The following is a 9,729-nucleotide window of genomic DNA, read 5'->3' as shown; positions in this document are numbered from 1 at the left end:
ACAGCATTAGTTCAAGTACATTTAGCATTAAAATAAACACACTGTGAAAGGTGACCACCTGGTTGCTGTATTTCATATTCACTGAAATAGATAAACTGTACAATTCACCGGCAAGCCAGCCAAGAGATTGATGGCAAGTTACTGTATCACCTGAATGCATCAAGTGCACATGCCATGCCATAGTGTTTTTTTTACCTCCATTTGTTTTCAGTGTTGCAAACTCTCTTTGTTTGCGTCTATATATTTGCAAAGGCAGCTTTTTAGCTTCTGGGTACCCCTGAGGTTGGCTTCGTTGATTGACGTACAATGAGCAGGCTAGAGAGCCAATTCTTCAACGGTAAGCATTCTGCCAAACAACGGAGCATCGAACGTGCTCCTGTGCCTCCAGACACCTCTCAGATATAGCAGAGTTATGAGCAACAGAACACCTTCTCACTTAAGCAATCTGTGCTACCGTTTCTGACGCCCTTGTGAGAGGGGGGTGGGAAAGGGAATGCCGCAAGCAAGAGCAAGCTCTAGCCTCCCTGCGGCTTCTTTCTGCGCATACGTGTGCTTGTATGTGTGTGGGTGTTCACACATCTCTCTGAGAGGCAAGAGAGTGGCACCTGCCAACTCACCATGAGAAAGACGGAGAACTTGGAAGAGGATTTCACAACATAATTCATCAGAGATACGATCTGTGTTTGTGCATTTTAACGGCCTTTATTAATTCCCCATGTCTTATCTTGCTTGCGTCTCGCAGGAAATGGTCCTTATATGGCACAGATGTTGACTTCCTTTGTCAGGGGAGGCTGGTGCTTTGCAAGTTACCTACTGAGTTAGCCTGAACTGGATGAATCATGCAGCCATATGTATCCTTTAAAAACCAAAAGCAAGCTCAGGAAGCTGTAAGTTTGAGCAGAGTAGCGATGGGAAAAATCTGACAATTTGGTTTCTTTCAGTTTCTCATTTTTCCAATCTTACTTTAAACTTCTCCACATTAGGTTACCTTTTTTAAAAAACAAACAAACAAACAAACAAACAAACAAACAAACACACACACACAAACAAACAAACAAACAAACAAACAAACAAACAAACACAAACCCTCTTCTTGGAAGGACCCATTATTACCAACAAGGGAAGATTGACTGTTAAAACTAATGGACTTAGCTGAGAGAGCAAAATTGGCATGCTTAATTAGAGAAAAGTCATTGTTAACATCTCATAGACTTTTGTGTGAAAAAGGAAAAGAAATAATGAAATTTGGATTTGAGGGTTGAAGATGTTTATAGAAAGTGGCAATGTTGGGTGTTATATTAGAGTGGATGAAGTGAATATTGTTTATATATAGTGAACAAATGAAGAACTAGAAGTTCTTTAAAAATAAAACCAAATAAAATAATCCTCTTGAAAAAAGGCATCTTAGTGTCATCTTTTCTTACTGTGTATATTTTTGTATGCAATTTTGCCTGATACACAGTTTTGCAAAACAATTTCTTCTAGCGTAGGAGTGAGAACCTCTGGCTCACAGGAGGCCATTTCCCACAAGTTCCGGTGGTATGCAAAGATATTTCCTCAAACCAAGCCCATCTACACTATACCTGAAGGTTGGACTGAACTTCCCATACATGAGCTGATGGACGGTGTATTCAATCCTTCTTGGCTGCTACCTTCCCCCACCCCTACCCCAACACAGGCCAACTTTGACAACCCACCTGCCAATCACATGATACCATTATATCAGATGATTGACAGGTGGGTGGTCTTACCCACCTGCCAGAGTTGGCCCATGGCGTGGTGGGAGATCTGGCCATGCAGGCCGAAAAGTTTCGTCACTTCTACTCTAGTGTAATGAATTTTTGTATGTTATGTTCACTAATACATTAATTTCTATGCACACTTCACCCTTTCATGTATGCATTTTTGTACAAATTGCTTGGCAGAAGGAAGTGTGAATTTTGAAGAATGGCTGTGTTTTAATTTGTGTATTGATTTGAAAGGAGCAAGTTATGAAGGTTTACTTTTAATTTGTGAACTGAATCAAATTTCTCCCCATCCCTAAATCAGAGGAGATCTCTTTGATGGTTTTAATAATAATAATAATAATAATAATAATAATAATAATAATAATAGTAATAATAATAATAATTTATTATTTATACCCCGCCCATCTGGCTGGGTTTCCCCAGTCACTCTGGGTGGCTTCCAACTGAATATTAAAAACAATGCAGCATTAGACATTAAAAACTTCCCTAAAGAGGGCTGCCTTCTGTTGTCTTTTAAAAGTAAAATAGTTGTTTATTGCCTTGACATCTGATGGGAGGGTGTTCCACAGGGCAGGTGCCACTACCGAGAAGGCCCTCTGCCTGGTTCCCTGTAACCTTACTTCTCGCAATGAGGGAACCGCCAGAAGGCCCTTGGCGCTGGATCTCAGTGTCCGGGCTGAACGATGGGGGTGGAGACGCTCCTTCAGGTATACAGGACCAAGGCTTTAAAGGTCAGCACCAACACTTTGAATTGTGCTCGGAAACGTACTGGGAGCCAATGCAGATCTCTCAGGACCGGTGTTATGTGGTCCCGGCGGCCATTCCCAGTCACCAGTCTAGCTGACGCATTCTGGATTAATTGCAGTTTCCGGGTCACCTTTAAAGGTAGCCCCACGTAGAGCGCATTGCAGTAGTCCAAGCGGGAGATAACCAGAGCATGCACCATTCTGGTGAGACAGTCCGTGGGCAGGTAGGGTCTCAGCCTGTGTACCAGATGGAGCTGGTAGACAGCTGCCCTGGACACAGAATTAACCTGTGCCTCCATGGACAACTGTGAGTCCAAAATGACTCGCAGGCTGCGCACCTGGTCCTTCAGGGGCACAATTACCCCATTCAGGACCAGGGAATCCCCCACACCCGCCTGCCCCCTGTCCCCCCAAAACAGTACTTCTGTCTTGTCAGGATTCAACCTCAATCTGTTAGCCGCCATCCATCCTCCAACCGCTTCCAGACACTCACACAGGACCTTCACCGCCTTCACTGGTTCTGATTTAAAAGAGAGGTAGAGCTGGGTGTCATCTGCATACTGATCCTTTTTATCATCTTTCTCAGCTTATTTTTCCTTTTATGAATAGAAAAGTGTCAAGATGGGGGGGGGGGAGGAAGAGAAAGGCATGTTTTAAGCAGAAACTTGATAAGAGACAGCCCCTTTCCTCCACCATTTCCCACTTAAACTAAGAGGGGAAGTTAGTCACTTCCAGTTTGGGTCCTGTTTGCTGAGGCTATTTCTACCTAGAATTAGACTTTATATCATTGTATGCTGTACTACCTTTCTTCCTGGATACTATTGAAAACTAGCTATTTAATGATATGTTACTATTGCAAACATTGACATGATTTTTGATGCTCATATAGAATTTGAAATCAGGGTCTGGTTCTCTGTCAAAGTAATTAAATAATCTGTTTTCAATGACACATTAATGCTCCATTAAAGGCTATTGCATATGTCTGAATTATTTTTATTGCTGATACTGTACAGAATTTGAAATCTAGGTTCTCTGTCACTGTTTGGTTCACTGTGCACTTTAGTGACGCATGTAAAGAAAAAGGACTGAAATACCTCTGTGGATCAGATCTGACCACTGCACACAATAAATTCAAGGCAATAGCACCACACGGGGAAGAATCTGTATAAAGGCTAAACATGCAGCATACATTGACTATTGATATGCCACTCTGAGAATAGCATAGGGATGTGCTATTTGAGAGAGAGAGAGGGAAAAAAAAACACCTAGCCTAAGCCCCCTTGAGATTCTGGAACAAGCTTTATTGTCCTTTGACTCTTGCGCTTCTCTCTAGAGTGAAGACACAATGGCATAATTCCACAGCATGTGGGAAACATTAGCCTGTGAAGTCTCACATTGTCAGCATAAAGGGTACAGAGCCATCTTCACCCTCATCCCATGAGATGTGCTGGGATCTTGTACATCTGCTGTCATAAGAACTAAGACAACTAGAATCCAGAATCCTGTTCTCACAGTGGCCACAAGGAGGACCTGAGGGCAACAGCTTTCTCCTCACTTTTTATTTCTAGCAACTGGGTATTCAGAGACATAACTACCTTTTACTGTGGAGGCAGAAAAGAGCCATCATGGTTAGTATTATGAGGAAGGGTGAAAAAAAATCATCTCCCTATCTGCTTTCTCCACACCATGTATAATTCTATACACCTCTATCATGCCTGATCTGCAGCGCATTTCTTAAGCACCGTCACCAGGCATTTCACATATCTTTACTTCCGAAATACAGTTGGTGGAGAGGCCTAGAAGAGCGGGTTTGGGGGGTCAAATTTAATTATGATGACATTTATAGAGGAAACTTATTCAGTGGCCTGGAGAAAAGGAAATGCAGAGACATAGGCTGTGACTGCTTCCAAAAGCAGGTAATAAGATATAATAATAACATTACTGATAAGTGTATTTCAGCCCCAAGGCACTGTCTGGATTATGCCACATACTTATTGGAATTCTGGCAGCCATTAAATGCAGCGGGTTCTGATACAGGGTGCCAGAAGTGTTTAAAAGAAGAGTTGAAGCAGCCCTTAATGACACTTGAAGATAGGAAATTAGGAGAATAATATATATTCAGGACGGGGCTGCTCTGCTTAAGAAAGAACAGGATACTTGTGCCTTTTTAAGCTCTACAGATAGAAGAGGTCTGGCAGGTGAGCAAATGCCTGCTGCAGCAATGAAAAAATAACACCTGGAGAATAAAGCTTCCAGTGGCTACTTGCTATGATAGTGCTGTTCTGCCACAATTGTCAGAGGCAGTATGCTATCCTGAGGACTTCCCATAGGCATCTGGTTGGCCACTGTGAGAAAAGGATGATGGACTAGATGGGTCTTTGATCTGGTCCAGCAGGGCTCTTATGATCTGATGCCTGCCAAAATTTTGCCTTCTTTGCTCATAAAACTGAATCCAAGGCTGGCTTGCTTATGACACCATTACTCAACATGATGCCTCCTGGTGTTTCCTGTTGCAGCTCCTACAATCCTATATCATTGGTTAGGCTTGCTGGGGCTGGTGGGTGTTGGGCATCCTAACAACGTCTAGAGGGTTGGAGTTAGGTTGCAGAAAGTGGACTGGTATGTTTCACTATGTTCATACGAGCTTACTCCCGTGAGTGTGTGCACAACACGGCAGGCTTTATCTGTTTGGTAACTCTATTCAAAGGCCACCCCTCTTGCACTTTACACCCTCTTAAGTGAGCCCATGGCCTTATAGAACAGGCTTCCTCAATTTCGGCCCTCCAGATGTTTTTGGCCTACAACTCCCATGATCCCTAGCTAGCAGGACCAGTGGTCAGCGATGCTGGGAATTGTAGTCTGGAGGGCTGAGGTTGAGGAAGCCTGTTATAGAAGGACAAAGAGATGGCAGGTAGCCTGATGGGACCTCCAAATTTGGCCTCTGCTGCACAGAAAAAGAAATAGGAGCACTAATGGGGTCAAAACATAAGGAGCAAGTCAATATATGCTTAGCAATGCAGGATAAATGGAAGAGATATAATTAATTACGAGTCATTCTGACCAGCAACAAAAAGGCAACTCTTGTAAACAGAAGAAGTGTGCATGCACACGAAAGCTCATACCAAGAACTGACTTAGTTGGTCTTTAAGGTGCTACTGGAAGGAATTTTTTTGTTTTAGCTGCTAGAGAAGAGCAGAATGGCAATATCAGCAGGAAACGCATGAGAGAAGTGATTGTGGAAAACTCTAAAATAAATAAATAAATGGATTATTGAACCATTTAAACATATTATTAAAGGAAATGTTTGGTTCAAAAAAGAAAGAAAGAAAAAGTGTTTTCTTACTGATCACTAATCTCTGGACACTGCTGTTCCTCCTCAAACGTCTAAAAACTTATTAGCTGCTCCTTCACTGAGAAGACAAGCTGAATCTGGCCTCCATGAGTAAAGAGTGAGGCTCCCTCACGACTCACTGCCATCTTTCTTAATTGAAGTGAAGTGAAGTGAAGGAGAAATGATTTAAACTTGAATTTAGTCTTGAAAAGAGGAAGCAGAAGTGCTTTGGAGAGCAGAAACGATGGCAGCACTCCAATTCCTCAAAACAACACAACGCACACAAGAAGAGTATTAAAAAGGGGGAAATAGAAATAAGTATCTATTTTAAAACTATAGACACTCAAGGGAGATAATTATTTATCTATTTACCTAGCTATCTATTTGAAAACTATAGATGCTCCTGATGTTGGAAAACTAAAAGTTGAAAGGTAATGGCTGGGTGCACAGATGTTGTCCCCCTCCCCAAGATAGATGGTGGTGTAACATGCTTGGGAAACTGAGGCTACAGTACAGATGGCACGTTTGCCTCATGGTGATTGTTAACCACCCTGTTCAGTTTTATTTTCTGAGCTGATGAGGAAGCAGAATTTCTAGCACACTAAGACTACTATAAACCCAAAAGCAGCTATCAAGGAGTTAATGAAGACATTAAGTTGAAATGGCTCCACAGAGAAAACAGCATCCCATGAGCTCTACAGCTTGATATAGTTTGCCCATTGTTTTTAAAGGAATGGCTGAGTGAACCACTTACTATAGGATGATGTGGACTATTATGGGTGCTTTGGAGTTACTTTAGCTCAGGCTTCCTCAACCGTGGCCCTCTAGATGTTTTGAGACTACAGTTCTCATCATTCCTGACCACTGGTCTTGCTAGCTAGGGATCATGGGCCTTGTAGGCAAAAAACATCTGGAGGGCCTAGGTTGAGGAAGGCTGGTTTAGCTGACATCTCTTTGGAATCACTGAAGGAGACATCTTTTCCTTATTTGCTAAGTATGAATATTTAGGAAGTTGTTTTAGAACAGGTCGGGCTATTTGTTCATCTATCCCCATATTGTCTACTCTGACTAGCAGTGGGTCTCCGTCACGTGCTGCCTAATTATTTCAGCTGGAGATGCCTAGAATTGAATTTGAGATCAGGTACACTTAACCATGCTTCCTTCCATGGGCATAGCCAAGGAGGGGAGCAGCTGCCCTCCAAGTCAATAAAAATCAATACAGATCTGAGGTTCTGCCCCTCAAAAAACCTCTCCCCCCAAAAAAGCCTGCCCCACCAACAAAAATCCTGGCTACACCCATGCTTCCTCCCTATAGAGAAATATGTTTAGGGACTGAACCTGGTATGGCCTGTTTTGCCATTGAAACTTCAACTCTTCTGCACAACAATTATGTTATCCAACTGTGCCCTACACTATAGGCCTGTCTCTATGTTAGATGTTTGACGTCCTTTGTACAGTTGTGCACTTTTCCCTGTCAAGACCTGTGCTTAGAGTCTACGTGAACTGTGTGCCAGATATCAGTCTTACGTTTCCAGCATATTTCTGACATATAGATCAATAGTCTATTCATAATTTGCAGCTTTCCCTTGGTGTTCTGCTGACGTCATGAAAGGAAATTGACTTTTCTTTTTCCGATAAATAATTTAGGCAGGAGCAAGTGGCTCATTTTTTTTTTGATGTGTGACATACAAGCTCAAGTTTTACTTTTTCAACAACAACAAAAAAAGGTGGTTTATTTGAAGGTGTAAGAGTCTATAAATTCTGTAAAGCGTATGATAGTTTATCACAGTGCTGGGCTGCTGTAGATCACTGTACAGAAGGTGTTCACATCAAGCATAAAAAAAGGTAAAGTTTACGTGGAGAGCTGATTAGACATAGCTTAGACGTGCTCTTCTTCTTCTGCTCTGTTTGCTTTGGAACATTATGTACTAATAACAGAGCTTACCAGTTTAAATCTCCACTAATGAACCCCATTCTAGATTTCACAGATTACTGGGTACGTGGGCTACAGTCCATAAATATTCCTTTCAAAACAACACCTCAGTCCAAGTAGGGCTGAGGAAGGAAACTCTGTCACATGTATTCCTGACTGACTGGGATGGGTCCTTCATGCGTGACTCCCCAACCCAATCTATCAGTTGGAATACAGGAACACAGGAAGCTGCTTTCTGCTGAGGGCTCGCCCATGCTTCAACTTGCCCCACCACTTTCTCCTGTGAAAACCCACTGTTTACTGCTAAATCGGAACAAATGTCCCTCGGGTTTCCTGTAGATTGACATTTGTTCTAATTCGGTGAGTTTTCCTGGTGGTACAAGCAGAAAACCTCTTGGCATGGGACAAGCGGATGTGTGGATGAACCCTGAATCAGACCACTGGCCCATCTAACTCAGTTCTCTCTACACTGACTGGCAGTGACTGTCTAGAGTGACCGGCACTGAGTGACAGGGCCAGTTACTACTTCTCAGCCAGACCTATCTCACAAGGTGAGAATAAAATGGGTCATAGAGGTTTTTCGGCCTTGGACACCATCTTACAGTAATCTATCAAGATGACCAACACCAAGGGGAAGAGGAGGGGGACACGTTACATGTTCTCAAGACCCTTTTGCAAACATGATGTGGTCCCTCTCACCACCCACATGCACATCTATAAGAAGGGTGATATTGTTGACATAAAGGGCATGGGCACAATTCAGAAAGGCATGCCCCACAAATGTTACCATGGCAAGACAGGAAGGGTATACAACATTACCCAGCATGCTGTGGGCATTGTTGTGAACAAGAAGGTTAAGGGCAAGATTCTGGCCAAGAGAATCAGTGTGAGAATTGAGCATATTAAGCACTCAAAGAGCAGAGAAAGCTTCTTGCGGCGTGTGAAAGAAAATGAAAGAAAAATGAAGGAAAGGAAAAGGGAATTTGGTTTGAACGAAAACGCCAGCCTGCTCCTCCTAGAGAAGCTCACTTTGTGAGAAACAACGGCAAGGAGCCAGAGCTGCTGGAACCAATTCCATATGAGTTTATGGCATAGTTTATATGAAAAAAATAAAATGCCATGTTGAGGACCTAAAAAAAAGGGGAGGGGTCATAGAAAACCATGTGCTCTACCTTGAGCTCCTTGGAGGAAAAGGAGGGATATACAGTAAATACAACCAACCAACCAATCAGTCTCTCCTAGCCCTACCTAGAGATGTTGGAGATTGAAACTGGAACCTTCCATATGCAAAGCAGATGTTCTATTGCTGACTTATGGGCCTTCCTTGACTGAACTACAGTCTTTCCCTTCCATTGGGCTGAGGACATGTAGCTTTGTCAACCGAACCAGTATTATGCAGAATAGTATAAGGAGCAGCTGCATGGATATAGTCTCCCATACTTCCAAAAGTAGATTTGGGCTTCCATACCTCCATCTCCTTTCCAAGCAGCTGTATTACACTTACACACAGCTGCATCAGGTCACAGCCATTTCAGAAAACATACTGACATCTCCACGACAATATGCATTATTCTTCCATGTCAAAAAGGGATGTGCGCTGCACAGGGTCATGGCAATGGCACCACCAAGTCTCTCAGCAATAATATGAGCCTGTCCTGTCAAGCTCTCTGCAAGGCTGAGTGATTTCCAAGTCTCCCCTTCTGCTCCACTGTACTTCTCTCTCTCTACACGATACAATTTTGTTGTGACCTGAGGGCTTATTTGCTGTTCAATGAGCAGTACCACATCACACAACCACCTGCTGTTACATATCCAGCCTCTTATCCAGCTCCTTCCCCAGAAGAAAAATTCTGCATGGTGCCACCCTTGCGGTCAAAATAATAGCTGGAACTTTTATGTGCCCAAACCAAAGCTTGTGAAACGCAGTAGCTGCTGACATATAATCTTTCTTTGGAAGACCTTGGCCTTAAG

The 9,729-nt window shown here is 42.8% G+C and overlaps 1 pseudogene across 1 annotated transcript; it reads left to right on the top strand.

Moving 5' to 3' along the window:
• Window positions 1-8,341: 8,341 nt before the first annotated feature.
• LOC309342002 (large ribosomal subunit protein eL21 pseudogene) lies at window positions 8,342-8,898 on the top strand (annotated as a pseudogene). Its single transcript has one exon. The product of its transcript is annotated as a large ribosomal subunit protein eL21 pseudogene (transcript).
• Window positions 8,899-9,729: the final 831 nt, after the last annotated feature.

The sequence above is a fragment of the Podarcis erhardii genome, assembly GCF_964252035.2.
Source record: "Podarcis erhardii genome assembly, chromosome: 5".
NCBI classification, from domain to species: Eukaryota; Metazoa; Chordata; class Lepidosauria; order Squamata; family Lacertidae; genus Podarcis; species Podarcis erhardii.
Note: the sequence above shows the minus strand (reverse complement) of the source record. Positions and strands in the feature narration are given on the sequence as shown.